This window comes from Schistocerca nitens, chromosome 8, assembly GCF_023898315.1.
Source record: "Schistocerca nitens isolate TAMUIC-IGC-003100 chromosome 8, iqSchNite1.1, whole genome shotgun sequence".
Taxonomy (NCBI): domain Eukaryota; kingdom Metazoa; phylum Arthropoda; class Insecta; order Orthoptera; family Acrididae; genus Schistocerca; species Schistocerca nitens.
The window spans coordinates 24,641,770-24,657,760 of record NC_064621.1 but is presented as its reverse complement, the minus strand read 5'-3'; the positions used below and the strand labels follow the sequence as shown (position 1 = coordinate 24,657,760).

Genomic DNA, 15,991 nt, shown 5'->3' with positions numbered 1-15,991 from the left:
ACGAAGCTAGGCATCGTCGTAACCCGTTACGTTCATTACGCAAGGCTCACGAGAGGGGCGCAGGTTGCATCCGCGTAGACACAAAATTTTGCGCCGCCCAGCGTGGGGCTCGAACCCACGACCCTTAGATTAAGAATCTCATGCTCTACCGACTGAGCTAGCCGGGCTCCACACAATGCTTTACGAGCCATACGATACTGATGGGACCTGCGACCATCTATGGAAGATCCTTTCGACTACAGCTTATTTCCTGCTGCCACAAATGAGCTACAATCCTATTCAATGAAAAATTGTCTCCGAAAGGCATCAAATCTGCTTCAAATGATACGTGGCTATCAGCACCATTATTCAACACACATGCTCGACTGTGCGCACACGCCTGTGGCGTAGCTCTTGGGCCCTGAATCAGACGCAGTAGTTCCAACAAAAACTCTCCTGAACGGCACTGTGCCGAAAATTTCGCTACAGATCACCCTTGTCTTGCTTGAGCTTCAGGTAGACGCCGGTTTGCAGCCAGGAAGCGGACAGCAGCAACTTTCAACTAGTTTTGTAGTACTCAAACAACACAGTAAAACAGCATGCATCTTTTGCAGAACTGGAAAAACTCGACCGTGACAGGATTCGAACCTGCAATCTTCGGATCCGAAGTCCGACGCCTTATCCATTAGGCCACACGGTCACTGGCGCAATACGCTTCCCCAAACACACCTCATTATCGCCATTTGTGCACTTCCCGGAATGAATTTACCAACTTTGACGCAATTCTCCAATTTCAGTACTAAAAATGCGACGCTACTTCTTGCTGTGTCCCATCGCAAGTTACATTCAAGCCCTTATGACGCTCATCAAACAAGAGCGTGCAAATCAGCTTCAATCGCTTAGTGCCATCTCAGTCGGTTGCAGAAGGTACCTCACCCTATGAGATACAATGGCGAGTTGCCGCTATTACCAAAGCGGCGGCGGCGCCGACGACGACGACGACAACCGCGAGGGTCTCTATCAGGGGTAGAAAATACATCACAAGAACCAAGTATTTCACGTCGGCATTCTCCGGAGACTCCCAAAAGCAGCAGTTTCTGCTGCCTACTTTAATAGCACCATTCGCACTATTCATTTGCGAGAGCATTTCTTAAATACCGCACCCATTTATAATTTGTTTTATCCTTGACCGCTTTTTTCGAAAGGGCCACGGTGGGAGGGGCTTTTACAAAATTCATTTGCCTCCTGTGAGGATCGAACTCACGACCTCTGGTTTACTAGACCAGCGCTCTGCCACTGAGCTAAGGAGGCGCCTCCTAGCGCGCTTTTCGGGTACTTTGTTCTTATGGACTAGTGAATCGGAGATCTTCAGCTGGAAACGCACCGCATTAGCGACCATTATTTGCATTTAGTTAGCACAGCTGCTGCTTTCCTACACATCTCACACGATATCGATGTACACCTAAAATTCCAAAACAACACATTTATTTCATTTCAGAGTTACTTTCAGCTTCAAATACCATTCCTCTGATATTCATACGAAGCTAGGCATCGTCGTAACCCGTTACGTTCATTACGCAAGGCTCACGAGAGGGGCGCAGGTTGCATCCGCGTAGACACAAAATTTTGCGCCGCCCAGCGTGGGGCTCGAACCCACGACCCTGAGATTAAGAGTCTCATGCTCTACCGACTGAGCTAGCCGGGCTCCACACAATGCTTTACGAGCCATACGATACTGATTGGACCTGCGACCATCTATGGAAGATCCTTTTGACTACAGCTTATTTCCTGCTGCCACAAATGAGCTACAATCCTATTCAATGAAAAATTGTCTCCGAAAGGCATCAAATCTGCTTCAAATGATACGTGGCTATCAGCACCATTATTCAACACACATGCTCGACTGTGCGCACACGCCTGTGGCGTAGCTCTTGGGCCCTGAATCAGACGCAGTAGTTCCAACAAAAACTCTCCTGAACGGCACTGTGCCGAAAATTTCGCTACAGATCACCCTTGTCTTGCTTGAGCTTCAGGTAGACGCCGGTTTGCAGCCAGGAAGCGGACAGCAGCAACTTTCAACTAGTTTTGTAGTACTCAAACAACACAGTAAAACAGCATGCATCTTTTGCAGAACTGGAAAAACTCGACCGTGACAGGATTCGAACCTGCAATCTTCGGATCCGAAGTCCGACGCCTTATCCATTAGGCCACACGGTCACTGGCGCAATACGCTTCCGCAAACACACCTCATTATCGCCATTTGTGCACTTCCCGGAATGAATTTACCAACTTTGACGCAATTCTCCAATTTCAGTACTAAAAATGCGACGCTACTTCTTGCTGTGTCCCATCGCAAGTTACATTCAAGCCCTTATGACGCTCATCAAACAAGAGCGTGCAAATCAGCTTCAATCGCTTAGTGCCATCTCAGTCGGTTGCAGAAGGTACCTCACCCTATGAGATACAATGGCGAGTTGCCGCTATTACCAAAGCGGCGGCGGCGCCGACGACGACGACGACGACGACAACCGCGAGGGTCTCTATCAGGGGTAGAAAATACATCACAAGAACCAAGTATTTCACGTCGGCATTCTCCGGAGACTCCCAAAAGCAGCAGTTTCTGCTGCCTACTTTAATAGCACCATTCGCACTATTCATTTGCGAGAGCATTTCTTAAATACCGCACCCATTTATAATTTGTTTTATCCTTGACCGCTTTTTTCGAAAGGGCCACGGTGGGAGGGGCTTTTACAAAATTCATTTGCTTCCTGTGAGGATCGAACTCACGACCTCTGGTTTACTAGACCAGCGCTCTGCCACTGAGCTAAGGAGGCGCCTCCTACCGCGCTTTTCGGGTACTTTGTTCTTATGGACTAGTGAATCGGAGATCTTCAGCTGGAAACGCACCGCATTAGCGACCATTATTTGCATTTAGTTAGCACAGCTGCTGCTTTCCTACACATCTCACACGATATCGATGTACACCTAAAATTCCAAAACAACACATTTATTTCATTTCAGAGTTACTTTCAGCTTCAAATACCATTCCTCTGATATTCATACGAAGCTAGGCATCGTCGTAACCCGTTACGTTCATTACGCAAGGCTCACGAGAGGGGCGCAGGTTGCATCCGCGTAGACACAAAATTTTGCGCCGCCCAGCGTGGGGCTCGAACCCACGACCCTGAGATTAAGAGTCTCATGCTCTACCGACTGAGCTAGCCGGGCTCCACACAATGCTTTACGAGCCATACGATACTGATTGGACCTGCGACCATCTATGGAAGATCCTTTTGACTACAGCTTATTTCCTGCTGCCACAAATGAGCTACAATCCTATTCAATGAAAAATTGTCTCCGAAAGGCATCAAATCTGCTTCAAATGATACGTGGCTATCAGCACCATTATTCAACACACATGCTCGACTGTGCGCACACGCCTGTGGCGTAGCTCTTGGGCCCTGAATCAGACGCAGTAGTTCCAACAAAAACTCTCCTGAACGGCTCTGTGCCGAAAATTTCGCTACAGATCACCCTTGTCTTGCTTGAGCTTCAGGTAGACGCCGGTTTGCAGCCGGGAAGCGGACAGCAGCAACTTTCAACTAGTTTTGTAGTACTCAAACAACACAGTAAAACAGCATGCATCTTTTGCAGAACTGGAAAAACTCGACCGTGACAGGATTCGAACCTGCAATCTTCGGATCCGAAGTCCGACGCCTTATCCATTAGGCCACACGGTCACTGGCGCAATACGCTTCCCCAAACACACCTCATTATCGCCATTTGTGCACTTCCCGGAATGAATTTACCAACTTTGACGCAATTCTCCAATTTCAGTACTAAAAATGCGACGCTACTTCTTGCTGTGTCCCATCGCAAGTTACATTCAAGCCCTTATGTCGCTCATCAAACAAGAGCGTGCAAATCAGCTTCAATCGCTTAGTGCCATCTCAGTCGGTTGCAGAAGGTACCTCACCCTATGAGATACAATGGCGAGTTGCCGCTATTACCAAAGCGGCGGCGGCGCCGACGACGACGACGACAACCGCGAGGGTCTCTATCAGGGGTAGAAAATACATCACAAGAACCAAGTATTTCACGTCGGCATTCTCCGGAGACTCCCAAAAGCAGCAGTTTCTGCTGCCTACTTTAATAGCACCATTCGCACTATTCATTTGCGAGAGCATTTCTTAAATACCGCACCCATTTATAATTTGTTTTATCCTTGACCGCTTTTTTCGAAAGGGCCACGGTGGGAGGGGCTTTTACAAAATTCATTTGCCTCCTGTGAGGATCGAACTCACGACCTCTGGTTTACTAGACCAGCGCTCTGCCACTGAGCTAAGGAGGCGCCTCCTACCGCGCTTTTCGGGTACTTTGTTCTTATGGACTAGTGAATCGGAGATCTTCAGCTGGAAACGCACCGCATTAGCGACCATTATTTGCATTTAGTTAGCACAGCTGCTGCTTTCCTACACATCTCACACGATATCGATGTACACCTAAAATTCCAAAACAACACATTTATTTCATTTCAGAGTTACTTTCAGCTTCAAATACCATTCCTCTGATATTCATACGAAGCTAGGCATCGTCGTAACCCGTTACGTTCATTACGCAAGGCTCACGAGAGGGGCGCAGGTTGCATCCGCGTAGACACAAAATTTTGCGCCGCCCAGCGTGGGGCTCGAACCCACGACCCTGAGATTAAGAGTCTCATGCTCTACCGACTGAGCTAGCCGGGCTCCACACAATGCTTTACGAGCCATACGATACTGATTGGACCTGCGACCATCTATGGAAGATCCTTTTGACTACAGCTTATTTCCTGCTGCCACAAATGAGCTACAATCCTATTCAATGAAAAATTGTCTCCGAAAGGCATCAAATCTGCTTCAAATGATACGTGGCTATCAGCACCATTATTCAACACACATGCTCGACTGTGCGCACACGCCTGTGGCGTAGCTCTTGGGCCCTGAATCAGACGCAGTAGTTCCAACAAAAACTCTCCTGAACGGCTCTGTGCCGAAAATTTCGCTACAGATCACCCTTGTCTTGCTTGAGCTTCAGGTAGACGCCGGTTTGCAGCCAGGAAGCGGACAGCAGCAACTTTCAACTAGTTTTGTAGTACTCAAACAACACAGTAAAACAGCATGCATCTTTTGCAGAACTGGAAAAACTCGACCGTGACAGGATTCGAACCTGCAATCTTCGGATCCGAAGTCCGACGCCTTATCCATTAGGCCACACGGTCACTGGCGCAATACGCTTCCGCAAACACACCTCATTATCGCCATTTGTGCACTTCCCGGAATGAATTTACCAACTTTGACGCAATTCTCCAATTTCAGTACTAAAAATGCGACGCTACTTCTTGCTGTGTCCCATCGCAAGTTACATTCAAGCCCTTATGACGCTCATCAAACAAGAGCGTGCAAATCAGCTTCAATCGCTTAGTGCCATCTCAGTCGGTTGCAGAAGGTACCTCACCCTATGAGATACAATGGCGAGTTGCCGCTATTACCAAAGCGGCGGCGGCGCCGACGACGACGACGACGACGACAACCGCGAGGGTCTCTATCAGGGGTAGAAAATACATCACAAGAACCAAGTATTTCACGTCGGCATTCTCCGGAGACTCCCAAAAGCAGCAGTTTCTGCTGCCTACTTTAATAGCACCATTCGCACTATTCATTTGCGAGAGCATTTCTTAAATACCGCACCCATTTATAATTTGTTTTATCCTTGACCGCTTTTTTCGAAAGGGCCACGGTGGGAGGGGCTTTTACAAAATTCATTTGCCTCCTGTGAGGATCGAACTCACGACCTCTGGTTTACTAGACCAGCGCTCTGCCACTGAGCTAAGGAGGCGCCTCCTACCGCGCTTTTCGGGTACTTTGTTCTTATGGACTAGTGAATCGGAGATCTTCAGCTGGAAACGCACCGCATTAGCGACCATTATTTGCATTTAGTTAGCACAGCTGCTGCTTTCCTACACATCTCACACGATATCGATGTACACCTAAAATTCCAAAACAACACATTTATTTCATTTCAGAGTTACTTTCAGCTTCAAATACCATTCCTCTGATATTCATACGAAGCTAGGCATCGTCGTAACCCGTTACGTTCATTACGCAAGGCTCACGAGAGGGGCGCAGGTTGCATCCGCGTAGACACAAAATTTTGCGCCGCCCAGCGTGGGGCTCGAACCCACGACCCTGAGATTAAGAGTCTCATGCTCTACCGACTGAGCTAGCCGGGCTCCACACAATGCTTTACGAGCCATACGATACTGATTGGACCTGCGACCATCTATGGAAGATCCTTTTGACTACAGCTTATTTCCTGCTGCCACAAATGAGCTACAATCCTATTCAATGAAAAATTGTCTCCGAAAGGCATCAAATCTGCTTCAAATGATACGTGGCTATCAGCACCATTATTCAACACACATGCTCGACTGTGCGCACACGCCTGTGGCGTAGCTCTTGGGCCCTGAATCAGACGCAGTAGTTCCAACAAAAACTCTCCTGAACGGCTCTGTGCCGAAAATTTCGCTACAGATCACCCTTGTCTTGCTTGAGCTTCAGGTAGACGCCGGTTTGCAGCCGGGAAGCGGACAGCAGCAACTTTCAACTAGTTTTGTAGTACTCAAACAACACAGTAAAACAGCATGCATCTTTTGCAGAACTGGAAAAACTCGACCGTGACAGGATTCGAACCTGCAATCTTCGGATCCGAAGTCCGACGCCTTATCCATTAGGCCACACGGTCACTGGCGCAATACGCTTCCCCAAACACACCTCATTATCGCCATTTGTGCACTTCCCGGAATGAATTTACCAACTTTGACGCAATTCTCCAATTTCAGTACTAAAAATGCGACGCTACTTCTTGCTGTGTCCCATCGCAAGTTACATTCAAGCCCTTATGTCGCTCATCAAACAAGAGCGTGCAAATCAGCTTCAATCGCTTAGTGCCATCTCAGTCGGTTGCAGAAGGTACCTCACCCTATGAGATACAATGGCGAGTTGCCGCTATTACCAAAGCGGCGGCGGCGCCGACGACGACGACGACAACCGCGAGGGTCTCTATCAGGGGTAGAAAATACATCACAAGAACCAAGTATTTCACGTCGGCATTCTCCGGAGACTCCCAAAAGCAGCAGTTTCTGCTGCCTACTTTAATAGCACCATTCGCACTATTCATTTGCGAGAGCATTTCTTAAATACCGCACCCATTTATAATTTGTTTTATCCTTGACCGCTTTTTTCGAAAGGGCCACGGTGGGAGGGGCTTTTACAAAATTCATTTGCCTCCTGTGAGGATCGAACTCACGACCTCTGGTTTACTAGACCAGCGCTCTGCCACTGAGCTAAGGAGGCGCCTCCTACCGCGCTTTTCGGGTACTTTGTTCTTATGGACTAGTGAATCGGAGATCTTCAGCTGGAAACGCACCGCATTAGCGACCATTATTTGCATTTAGTTAGCACAGCTGCTGCTTTCCTACACATCTCACACGATATCGATGTACACCTAAAATTCCAAAACAACACATTTATTTCATTTCAGAGTTACTTTCAGCTTCAAATACCATTCCTCTGATATTCATACGAAGCTAGGCATCGTCGTAACCCGTTACGTTCATTACGCAAGGCTCACGAGAGGGGCGCAGGTTGCATCCGCGTAGACACAAAATTTTGCGCCGCCCAGCGTGGGGCTCGAACCCACGACCCTGAGATTAAGAGTCTCATGCTCTACCGACTGAGCTAGCCGGGCTCCACACAATGCTTTACGAGCCATACGATACTGATTGGACCTGCGACCATCTATGGAAGATCCTTTTGACTACAGCTTATTTCCTGCTGCCACAAATGAGCTACAATCCTATTCAATGAAAAATTGTCTCCGAAAGGCATCAAATCTGCTTCAAATGATACGTGGCTATCAGCACCATTATTCAACACACATGCTCGACTGTGCGCACACGCCTGTGGCGTAGCTCTTGGGCCCTGAATCAGACGCAGTAGTTCCAACAAAAACTCTCCTGAACGGCTCTGTGCCGAAAATTTCGCTACAGATCACCCTTGTCTTGCTTGAGCTTCAGGTAGACGCCGGTTTGCAGCCAGGAAGCGGACAGCAGCAACTTTCAACTAGTTTTGTAGTACTCAAACAACACAGTAAAACAGCATGCATCTTTTGCAGAACTGGAAAAACTCGACCGTGACAGGATTCGAACCTGCAATCTTCGGATCCGAAGTCCGACGCCTTATCCATTAGGCCACACGGTCACTGGCGCAATACGCTTCCGCAAACACACCTCATTATCGCCATTTGTGCACTTCCCGGAATGAATTTACCAACTTTGACGCAATTCTCCAATTTCAGTACTAAAAATGCGACGCTACTTCTTGCTGTGTCCCATCGCAAGTTACATTCAAGCCCTTATGACGCTCATCAAACAAGAGCGTGCAAATCAGCTTCAATCGCTTAGTGCCATCTCAGTCGGTTGCAGAAGGTACCTCACCCTATGAGATACAATGGCGAGTTGCCGCTATTACCAAAGCGGCGGCGGCGCCGACGACGACGACGACGACGACAACCGCGAGGGTCTCTATCAGGGGTAGAAAATACATCACAAGAACCAAGTATTTCACGTCGGCATTCTCCGGAGACTCCCAAAAGCAGCAGTTTCTGCTGCCTACTTTAATAGCACCATTCGCACTATTCATTTGCGAGAGCATTTCTTAAATACCGCACCCATTTATAATTTGTTTTATCCTTGACCGCTTTTTTCGAAAGGGCCACGGTGGGAGGGGCTTTTACAAAATTCATTTGCCTCCTGTGAGGATCGAACTCACGACCTCTGGTTTACTAGACCAGCGCTCTGCCACTGAGCTAAGGAGGCGCCTCCTACCGCGCTTTTCGGGTACTTTGTTCTTATGGACTAGTGAATCGGAGATCTTCAGCTGGAAACGCACCGCATTAGCGACCATTATTTGCATTTAGTTAGCACAGCTGCTGCTTTCCTACACATCTCACACGATATCGATGTACACCTAAAATTCCAAAACAACACATTTATTTCATTTCAGAGTTACTTTCAGCTTCAAATACCATTCCTCTGATATTCATACGAAGCTAGGCATCGTCGTAACCCGTTACGTTCATTACGCAAGGCTCACGAGAGGGGCGCAGGTTGCATCCGCGTAGACACAAAATTTTGCGCCGCCCAGCGTGGGGCTCGAACCCACGACCCTGAGATTAAGAGTCTCATGCTCTACCGACTGAGCTAGCCGGGCTCCACACAATGCTTTACGAGCCATACGATACTGATTGGACCTGCGACCATCTATGGAAGATCCTTTTGACTACAGCTTATTTCCTGCTGCCACAAATGAGCTACAATCCTATTCAATGAAAAATTGTCTCCGAAAGGCATCAAATCTGCTTCAAATGATACGTGGCTATCAGCACCATTATTCAACACACATGCTCGACTGTGCGCACACGCCTGTGGCGTAGCTCTTGGGCCCTGAATCAGACGCAGTAGTTCCAACAAAAACTCTCCTGAACGGCTCTGTGCCGAAAATTTCGCTACAGATCACCCTTGTCTTGCTTGAGCTTCAGGTAGACGCCGGTTTGCAGCCGGGAAGCGGACAGCAGCAACTTTCAACTAGTTTTGTAGTACTCAAACAACACAGTAAAACAGCATGCATCTTTTGCAGAACTGGAAAAACTCGACCGTGACAGGATTCGAACCTGCAATCTTCGGATCCGAAGTCCGACGCCTTATCCATTAGGCCACACGGTCACTGGCGCAATACGCTTCCGCAAACACACCTCATTATCGCCATTTGTGCACTTCCCGGAATGAATTTACCAACTTTGACGCAATTCTCCAATTTCAGTACTAAAAATGCGACGCTACTTCTTGCTGTGTCCCATCGCAAGTTACATTCAAGCCCTTATGTCGCTCATCAAACAAGAGCGTGCAAATCAGCTTCAATCGCTTAGTGCCATCTCAGTCGGTTGCAGAAGGTACCTCACCCTATGAGATACAATGGCGAGTTGCCGCTATTACCAAAGCGGCGGCGGCGCCGACGACGACGACGACAACCGCGAGGGTCTCTATCAGGGGTAGAAAATACATCACAAGAACCAAGTATTTCACGTCGGCATTCTCCGGAGACTCCCAAAAGCAGCAGTTTCTGCTGCCTACTTTAATAGCACCATTCGCACTATTCATTTGCGAGAGCATTTCTTAAATACCGCACCCATTTATAATTTGTTTTATCCTTGACCGCTTTTTTCGAAAGGGCCACGGTGGGAGGGGCTTTTACAAAATTCATTTGCCTCCTGTGAGGATCGAACTCACGACCTCTGGTTTACTAGACCAGCGCTCTGCCACTGAGCTAAGGAGGCGCCTCCTACCGCGCTTTTCGGGTACTTTGTTCTTATGGACTAGTGAATCGGAGATCTTCAGCTGGAAACGCACCGCATTAGCGACCATTATTTGCATTTAGTTAGCACAGCTGCTGCTTTCCTACACATCTCACACGATATCGATGTACACCTAAAATTCCAAAACAACACATTTATTTCATTTCAGAGTTACTTTCAGCTTCAAATACCATTCCTCTGATATTCATACGAAGCTAGGCATCGTCGTAACCCGTTACGTTCATTACGCAAGGCTCACGAGAGGGGCGCAGGTTGCATCCGCGTAGACACAAAATTTTGCGCCGCCCAGCGTGGGGCTCGAACCCACGACCCTGAGATTAAGAGTCTCATGCTCTACCGACTGAGCTAGCCGGGCTCCACACAATGCTTTACGAGCCATACGATACTGATTGGACCTGCGACCATCTATGGAAGATCCTTTTGACTACAGCTTATTTCCTGCTGCCACAAATGAGCTACAATCCTATTCAATGAAAAATTGTCTCCGAAAGGCATCAAATCTGCTTCAAATGATACGTGGCTATCAGCACCATTATTCAACACACATGCTCGACTGTGCGCACACGCCTGTGGCGTAGCTCTTGGGCCCTGAATCAGACGCAGTAGTTCCAACAAAAACTCTCCTGAACGGCACTGTGCCGAAAATTTCGCTACAGATCACCCTTGTCTTGCTTGAGCTTCAGGTAGACGCCGGTTTGCAGCCAGGAAGCGGACAGCAGCAACTTTCAACTAGTTTTGTAGTACTCAAACAACACAGTAAAACAGCATGCATCTTTTGCAGAACTGGAAAAACTCGACCGTGACAGGATTCGAACCAGCAATCTTCGGATCCGAAGTCCGACGCCTTATCCATTAGGCCACACGGTCACTGGCGCAATACGCTTCCCCAAACACACCTCATTATCGCCATTTGTGCACTTCCCGGAATGAATTTACCATCTTTGACGCAATTCTCCAATTTCAGTACTAAAAATGCGACGCTACTTCTTGCTGTGTCCCATCGCAAGTTACATTCAAGCCCTTATGACGCTCATCAAACAAGAGCTTGCAAATCAGCTTCAATCGCTTAGTGCCATCTCAGTCGGTTCCAGAAGGTACCTCACCCTATGAGATACAATGGCGAGTTGCCGCTATTACCAAAGCGGCGGCGGCGCCGACGACGACGACGACGACGACAACCGCGAGGGTCTCTATCAGGGGTAGAAAATACATCACAAGAACCAAGTATTTCACGTCGGCATTCTCCGGAGACTCCCAAAAGCAGCAGTTTCTGCTGCCTACTTTAATAGCACCATTCGCACTATTCATTTGCGAGAGCATTTCTTAAATACCGCACCCATTTATAATTTGTTTTATCCTTGACCGCTTTTTTCGAAAGGGCCACGGTGGGAGGGGCTTTTACAAAATTCATTTGCCTCCTGTGAGGATCGAACTCACGACCTCTGGTTTACTAGACCAGCGCTCTGCCACTGAGCTAAGGAGGCGCCTCCTACCGCGCTTTTCGGGTACTTTGTTCTTATGGACTAGTGAATCGGAGATCTTCAGCTGGAAACGCACCGCATTAGCGACCATTATTTGCATTTAGTTAGCACAGCTGCTGCTTTCCTACACATCTCACACGATATCGATGTACACCTAAAATTCCAAAACAACACATTTATTTCATTTCAGAGTTACTTTCAGCTTCAAATACCATTCCTCTGATATTCATACGAAGCTAGGCATCGTCGTAACCCGTTACGTTCATTACGCAAGGCTCACGAGAGGGGCGCAGGTTGCATCCGCGTAGACACAAAATTTTGCGCCGCCCAGCGTGGGGCTCGAACCCACGACCCTTAGATTAAGAGTCTCATGCTCTACCGACTGAGCTAGCCGGGCTCCACACAATGCTTTACGAGCCATACGATACTGATGGGACCTGCGACCATCTATGGAAGATCCTTTCGACTACAGCTTATTTCCTGCTGCCACAAATGAGCTACAATCCTATTCAATGAAAAATTGTCTCCGAAAGGCATCAAATCTGCTTCAAATGATACGTGGCTATCAGCACCATTATTCAACACACATGCTCGACTGTGCGCACACGCCTGTGGCGTAGCTCTTGGGCCCTGAATCAGACGCAGTAGTTCCAACAAAAACTCTCCTGAACGGCACTGTGCCGAAAATTTCGCTACAGATCACCCTTGTCTTGCTTGAGCTTCAGGTAGACGCCGGTTTGCAGCCAGGAAGCGGACAGCAGCAACTTTCAACTAGTTTTGTAGTACTCAAACAACACAGTAAAACAGCATGCATCTTTTGCAGAACTGGAAAAACTCGACCGTGACAGGATTCGAACCTGCAATCTTCGGATCCGAAGTCCGACGCCTTATCCATTAGGCCACACGGTCACTGGCGCAATACGCTTCCCCAAACACACCTCATTATCGCCATTTGTGCACTTCCCGGAATGAATTTACCAACTTTGACGCAATTCTCCAATTTCAGTACTAAAAATGCGACGCTACTTCTTGCTGTGTCCCATCGCAAGTTACATTCAAGCCCTTATGACGCTCATCAAACAAGAGCGTGCAAATCAGCTTCAATCGCTTAGTGCCATCTCAGTCGGTTGCAGAAGGTACCTCACCCTATGAGATACAATGGCGAGTTGCCGCTATTACCAAAGCGGCGGCGGCGCCGACGACGACGACGACGACGACAACCGCGAGGGTCTCTATCAGGGGTAGAAAATACATCACAAGAACCAAGTATTTCACGTCGGCATTCTCCGGAGACTCCCAAAAGCAGCAGTTTCTGCTGCCTACTTTAATAGCACCATTCGCACTATTCATTTGCGAGAGCATTTCTTAAATACCGCACCCATTTATAATTTGTTTTATCCTTGACCGCTTTTTTCGAAAGGGCCACGGTGGGAGGGGCTTTTACAAAATTCATTTGCCTCCTGTGAGGATCGAACTCACGACCTCTGGTTTACTAGACCAGCGCTCTGCCACTGAGCTAAGGAGGCGCCTCCTACCGCGCTTTTCGGGTACTTTGTTCTTATGGACTAGTGAATCGGAGATCTTCAGCTGGAAACGCACCGCATTAGCGACCATTATTTGCATTTAGTTAGCACAGCTGCTGCTTTCCTACACATCTCACACGATATCGATGTACACCTAAAATTCCAAAACAACACATTTATTTCATTTCAGAGTTACTTTCAGCTTCAAATACCATTCCTCTGATATTCATACGAAGCTAGGCATCGTCGTAACCCGTTACGTTCATTACGCAAGGCTCACGAGAGGGGCGCAGGTTGCATCCGCGTAGACACAAAATTTTGCGCCGCCCAGCGTGGGGCTCGAACCCACGACCCTGAGATTAAGAGTCTCATGCTCTACCGACTGAGCTAGCCGGGCTCCACACAATGCTTTACGAGCCATACGATACTGATTGGACCTGCGACCATCTATGGAAGATCCTTTTGACTACAGCTTATTTCCTGCTGCCACAAATGAGCTACAATCCTATTCAATGAAAAATTGTCTCCGAAAGGCATCAAATCTGCTTCAAATGATACGTGGCTATCAGCACCATTATTCAACACACATGCTCGACTGTGCGCACACGCCTGTGGCGTAGCTCTTGGGCCCTGAATCAGACGCAGTAGTTCCAACAAAAACTCTCCTGAACGGCTCTGTGCCGAAAATTTCGCTACAGATCACCCTTGTCTTGCTTGAGCTTCAGGTAGACGCCGGTTTGCAGCCGGGAAGCGGACAGCAGCAACTTTCAACTAGTTTTGTAGTACTCAAACAACACAGTAAAACAGCATGCATCTTTTGCAGAACTGGAAAAACTCGACCGTGACAGGATTCGAACCTGCAATCTTCGGATCCGAAGTCCGACGCCTTATCCATTAGGCCACACGGTCACTGGCGCAATACGCTTCCCCAAACACACCTCATTATCGCCATTTGTGCACTTCCCGGAATGAATTTACCAACTTTGACGCAATTCTCCAATTTCAGTACTAAAAATGCGACGCTACTTCTTGCTGTGTCCCATCGCAAGTTACATTCAAGCCCTTATGTCGCTCATCAAACAAGAGCGTGCAAATCAGCTTCAATCGCTTAGTGCCATCTCAGTCGGTTGCAGAAGGTACCTCACCCTATGAGATACAATGGCGAGTTGCCGCTATTACCAAAGCGGCGGCGGCGCCGACGACGACGACGACAACCGCGAGGGTCTCTATCAGGGGTAGAAAATACATCACAAGAACCAAGTATTTCACGTCGGCATTCTCCGGAGACTCCCAAAAGCAGCAGTTTCTGCTGCCTACTTTAATAGCACCATTCGCACTATTCATTTGCGAGAGCATTTCTTAAATACCGCACCCATTTATAATTTGTTTTATCCTTGACCGCTTTTTTCGAAAGGGCCACGGTGGGACGGGCTTTTACAAAATTCATTTGCCTCCTGTGAGGATCGAACTCACGACCTCTGATTTACTAGACCAGCGCTCTGCCACTGAGCTAAGGAGGCGCCTCCTAGCGCGCTTTTCGGGTACTTTGTTCTTATGGACTAGTGAATCGGAGATCTTCAGCTGGAAACGCACCGCATTAGCGACCATTATTTGCATTTAGTTAGCACAGCTGCTGCTTTCCTACACATCTCACACGATATCGATGTACACCTAAAATTCCAAAACAACACATTTATTTCATTTCAGAGTTACTTTCAGCTTCAAATACCATTCCTCTGATATTCATACGAAGCTAGGCATCGTCGTAACCCGTTACGTTCATTACGCAAGGCTCACGAGAGGGGCGCAGGTTGCATCCGCGTAGACACAAAATTTTGCGCCGCCCAGCGTGGGGCTCGAACCCACGACCCTGAGATTAAGAGTCTCATGCTCTACCGACTGAGCTAGCCGGGCTCCACACAATGCTTTACGAGCCTTACAGTACTGATGGGACCTGCGACCATCTATGGAAGATCCTTTTGACTACAGCTTATTTCCTGCTGCCACAAATGAGCTACAATCCCATTCAATGAAAAATTGTCTCCGAAAGGCATCAAATCTGCTTCAAATGATACGTGGCTATCAGCACCATTATTCAACACACATGCTCGACTGTGCGCACACGCCTGTGGCGTAGCTCTTGGGCCCTGAATCAGACGCAGTAGTTCCAACAAAAACTCTCCTGAACGGCTCTGTGCCGAAAATTTCGCTACAGATCACCCTTGTCTTGCTTGAGCTTCAGGTAGACGCCGGTTTGCAGCCAGGAAGCGGACAGCAGCAACTTTCAACTAGTTTTGTAGTACTCAAACAACACAGTAAAACAGCATGCATCTTTTGCAGAACTGGAAAAACTCGACCGTGACAGGATTCGAACCTGCAATCTTCGGATCCGAAGTCCGACGCCTTATCCATTTTTTTTTTTTTCTCAAAGTCAGACGCCTTAACCACTTTTTTTTTTTTATATGTGGACACGGGGGTTATGATGCGTCGTCTATCCAAACAGGTAAAAGCTTGGCAGGAAGGCAAAAGAACTAAGAA

General features: G+C 47.9%; 31 non-coding genes across 31 annotated transcripts; all 31 read right to left on the bottom strand.

Moving 5' to 3' along the window:
* Nucleotides 1-94: 94 nt before the first annotated feature.
* On the bottom strand, nucleotides 95-167 carry Trnak-cuu (transfer RNA lysine (anticodon CUU)). The gene has a single exon. It is a non-coding gene; the product is annotated as a tRNA-Lys (tRNA).
* Nucleotides 168-606: 439 nt separating this feature from the next.
* Nucleotides 607-679, bottom strand: Trnar-ucg (transfer RNA arginine (anticodon UCG)). The gene has a single exon. It is a non-coding gene; the product is annotated as a tRNA-Arg (tRNA).
* A 539-nt stretch (nucleotides 680-1,218) lies between these two features.
* Nucleotides 1,219-1,290, bottom strand: Trnat-agu (transfer RNA threonine (anticodon AGU)). Its single transcript has one exon. It is a non-coding gene; the product is annotated as a tRNA-Thr (tRNA).
* A 321-nt stretch (nucleotides 1,291-1,611) lies between these two features.
* Trnak-cuu (transfer RNA lysine (anticodon CUU)) lies at nucleotides 1,612-1,684 on the bottom strand. The gene has a single exon. It is a non-coding gene; the product is annotated as a tRNA-Lys (tRNA).
* A 439-nt stretch (nucleotides 1,685-2,123) lies between these two features.
* Trnar-ucg (transfer RNA arginine (anticodon UCG)) lies at nucleotides 2,124-2,196 on the bottom strand. Its single transcript has one exon. It is a non-coding gene; the product is annotated as a tRNA-Arg (tRNA).
* Nucleotides 2,197-2,741: 545 nt separating this feature from the next.
* On the bottom strand, nucleotides 2,742-2,813 carry Trnat-agu (transfer RNA threonine (anticodon AGU)). Its single transcript has one exon. It is a non-coding gene; the product is annotated as a tRNA-Thr (tRNA).
* Nucleotides 2,814-3,134: 321 nt separating this feature from the next.
* Nucleotides 3,135-3,207, bottom strand: Trnak-cuu (transfer RNA lysine (anticodon CUU)). Its single transcript has one exon. It is a non-coding gene; the product is annotated as a tRNA-Lys (tRNA).
* Nucleotides 3,208-3,646: 439 nt separating this feature from the next.
* Trnar-ucg (transfer RNA arginine (anticodon UCG)) lies at nucleotides 3,647-3,719 on the bottom strand. Its single transcript has one exon. It is a non-coding gene; the product is annotated as a tRNA-Arg (tRNA).
* A 539-nt stretch (nucleotides 3,720-4,258) lies between these two features.
* Trnat-agu (transfer RNA threonine (anticodon AGU)) lies at nucleotides 4,259-4,330 on the bottom strand. The gene has a single exon. It is a non-coding gene; the product is annotated as a tRNA-Thr (tRNA).
* A 321-nt stretch (nucleotides 4,331-4,651) lies between these two features.
* Trnak-cuu (transfer RNA lysine (anticodon CUU)) lies at nucleotides 4,652-4,724 on the bottom strand. The gene has a single exon. It is a non-coding gene; the product is annotated as a tRNA-Lys (tRNA).
* Nucleotides 4,725-5,163: 439 nt separating this feature from the next.
* Trnar-ucg (transfer RNA arginine (anticodon UCG)) lies at nucleotides 5,164-5,236 on the bottom strand. Its single transcript has one exon. It is a non-coding gene; the product is annotated as a tRNA-Arg (tRNA).
* Nucleotides 5,237-5,781: 545 nt separating this feature from the next.
* Trnat-agu (transfer RNA threonine (anticodon AGU)) lies at nucleotides 5,782-5,853 on the bottom strand. The gene has a single exon. It is a non-coding gene; the product is annotated as a tRNA-Thr (tRNA).
* A 321-nt stretch (nucleotides 5,854-6,174) lies between these two features.
* Trnak-cuu (transfer RNA lysine (anticodon CUU)) lies at nucleotides 6,175-6,247 on the bottom strand. The gene has a single exon. It is a non-coding gene; the product is annotated as a tRNA-Lys (tRNA).
* A 439-nt stretch (nucleotides 6,248-6,686) lies between these two features.
* Trnar-ucg (transfer RNA arginine (anticodon UCG)) lies at nucleotides 6,687-6,759 on the bottom strand. The gene has a single exon. It is a non-coding gene; the product is annotated as a tRNA-Arg (tRNA).
* A 539-nt stretch (nucleotides 6,760-7,298) lies between these two features.
* On the bottom strand, nucleotides 7,299-7,370 carry Trnat-agu (transfer RNA threonine (anticodon AGU)). The gene has a single exon. It is a non-coding gene; the product is annotated as a tRNA-Thr (tRNA).
* A 321-nt stretch (nucleotides 7,371-7,691) lies between these two features.
* Trnak-cuu (transfer RNA lysine (anticodon CUU)) lies at nucleotides 7,692-7,764 on the bottom strand. Its single transcript has one exon. It is a non-coding gene; the product is annotated as a tRNA-Lys (tRNA).
* A 439-nt stretch (nucleotides 7,765-8,203) lies between these two features.
* Nucleotides 8,204-8,276, bottom strand: Trnar-ucg (transfer RNA arginine (anticodon UCG)). Its single transcript has one exon. It is a non-coding gene; the product is annotated as a tRNA-Arg (tRNA).
* Nucleotides 8,277-8,821: 545 nt separating this feature from the next.
* Trnat-agu (transfer RNA threonine (anticodon AGU)) lies at nucleotides 8,822-8,893 on the bottom strand. Its single transcript has one exon. It is a non-coding gene; the product is annotated as a tRNA-Thr (tRNA).
* A 321-nt stretch (nucleotides 8,894-9,214) lies between these two features.
* On the bottom strand, nucleotides 9,215-9,287 carry Trnak-cuu (transfer RNA lysine (anticodon CUU)). The gene has a single exon. It is a non-coding gene; the product is annotated as a tRNA-Lys (tRNA).
* Nucleotides 9,288-9,726: 439 nt separating this feature from the next.
* On the bottom strand, nucleotides 9,727-9,799 carry Trnar-ucg (transfer RNA arginine (anticodon UCG)). The gene has a single exon. It is a non-coding gene; the product is annotated as a tRNA-Arg (tRNA).
* A 539-nt stretch (nucleotides 9,800-10,338) lies between these two features.
* Trnat-agu (transfer RNA threonine (anticodon AGU)) lies at nucleotides 10,339-10,410 on the bottom strand. The gene has a single exon. It is a non-coding gene; the product is annotated as a tRNA-Thr (tRNA).
* Nucleotides 10,411-10,731: 321 nt separating this feature from the next.
* On the bottom strand, nucleotides 10,732-10,804 carry Trnak-cuu (transfer RNA lysine (anticodon CUU)). Its single transcript has one exon. It is a non-coding gene; the product is annotated as a tRNA-Lys (tRNA).
* Nucleotides 10,805-11,243: 439 nt separating this feature from the next.
* Trnar-ucg (transfer RNA arginine (anticodon UCG)) lies at nucleotides 11,244-11,316 on the bottom strand. Its single transcript has one exon. It is a non-coding gene; the product is annotated as a tRNA-Arg (tRNA).
* Nucleotides 11,317-11,861: 545 nt separating this feature from the next.
* Trnat-agu (transfer RNA threonine (anticodon AGU)) lies at nucleotides 11,862-11,933 on the bottom strand. Its single transcript has one exon. It is a non-coding gene; the product is annotated as a tRNA-Thr (tRNA).
* Nucleotides 11,934-12,254: 321 nt separating this feature from the next.
* Nucleotides 12,255-12,327, bottom strand: Trnak-cuu (transfer RNA lysine (anticodon CUU)). The gene has a single exon. It is a non-coding gene; the product is annotated as a tRNA-Lys (tRNA).
* A 439-nt stretch (nucleotides 12,328-12,766) lies between these two features.
* Nucleotides 12,767-12,839, bottom strand: Trnar-ucg (transfer RNA arginine (anticodon UCG)). The gene has a single exon. It is a non-coding gene; the product is annotated as a tRNA-Arg (tRNA).
* Nucleotides 12,840-13,384: 545 nt separating this feature from the next.
* Trnat-agu (transfer RNA threonine (anticodon AGU)) lies at nucleotides 13,385-13,456 on the bottom strand. The gene has a single exon. It is a non-coding gene; the product is annotated as a tRNA-Thr (tRNA).
* A 321-nt stretch (nucleotides 13,457-13,777) lies between these two features.
* Trnak-cuu (transfer RNA lysine (anticodon CUU)) lies at nucleotides 13,778-13,850 on the bottom strand. The gene has a single exon. It is a non-coding gene; the product is annotated as a tRNA-Lys (tRNA).
* A 439-nt stretch (nucleotides 13,851-14,289) lies between these two features.
* On the bottom strand, nucleotides 14,290-14,362 carry Trnar-ucg (transfer RNA arginine (anticodon UCG)). The gene has a single exon. It is a non-coding gene; the product is annotated as a tRNA-Arg (tRNA).
* Nucleotides 14,363-14,901: 539 nt separating this feature from the next.
* Trnat-agu (transfer RNA threonine (anticodon AGU)) lies at nucleotides 14,902-14,973 on the bottom strand. The gene has a single exon. It is a non-coding gene; the product is annotated as a tRNA-Thr (tRNA).
* Nucleotides 14,974-15,294: 321 nt separating this feature from the next.
* Trnak-cuu (transfer RNA lysine (anticodon CUU)) lies at nucleotides 15,295-15,367 on the bottom strand. Its single transcript has one exon. It is a non-coding gene; the product is annotated as a tRNA-Lys (tRNA).
* Nucleotides 15,368-15,991: the final 624 nt, after the last annotated feature.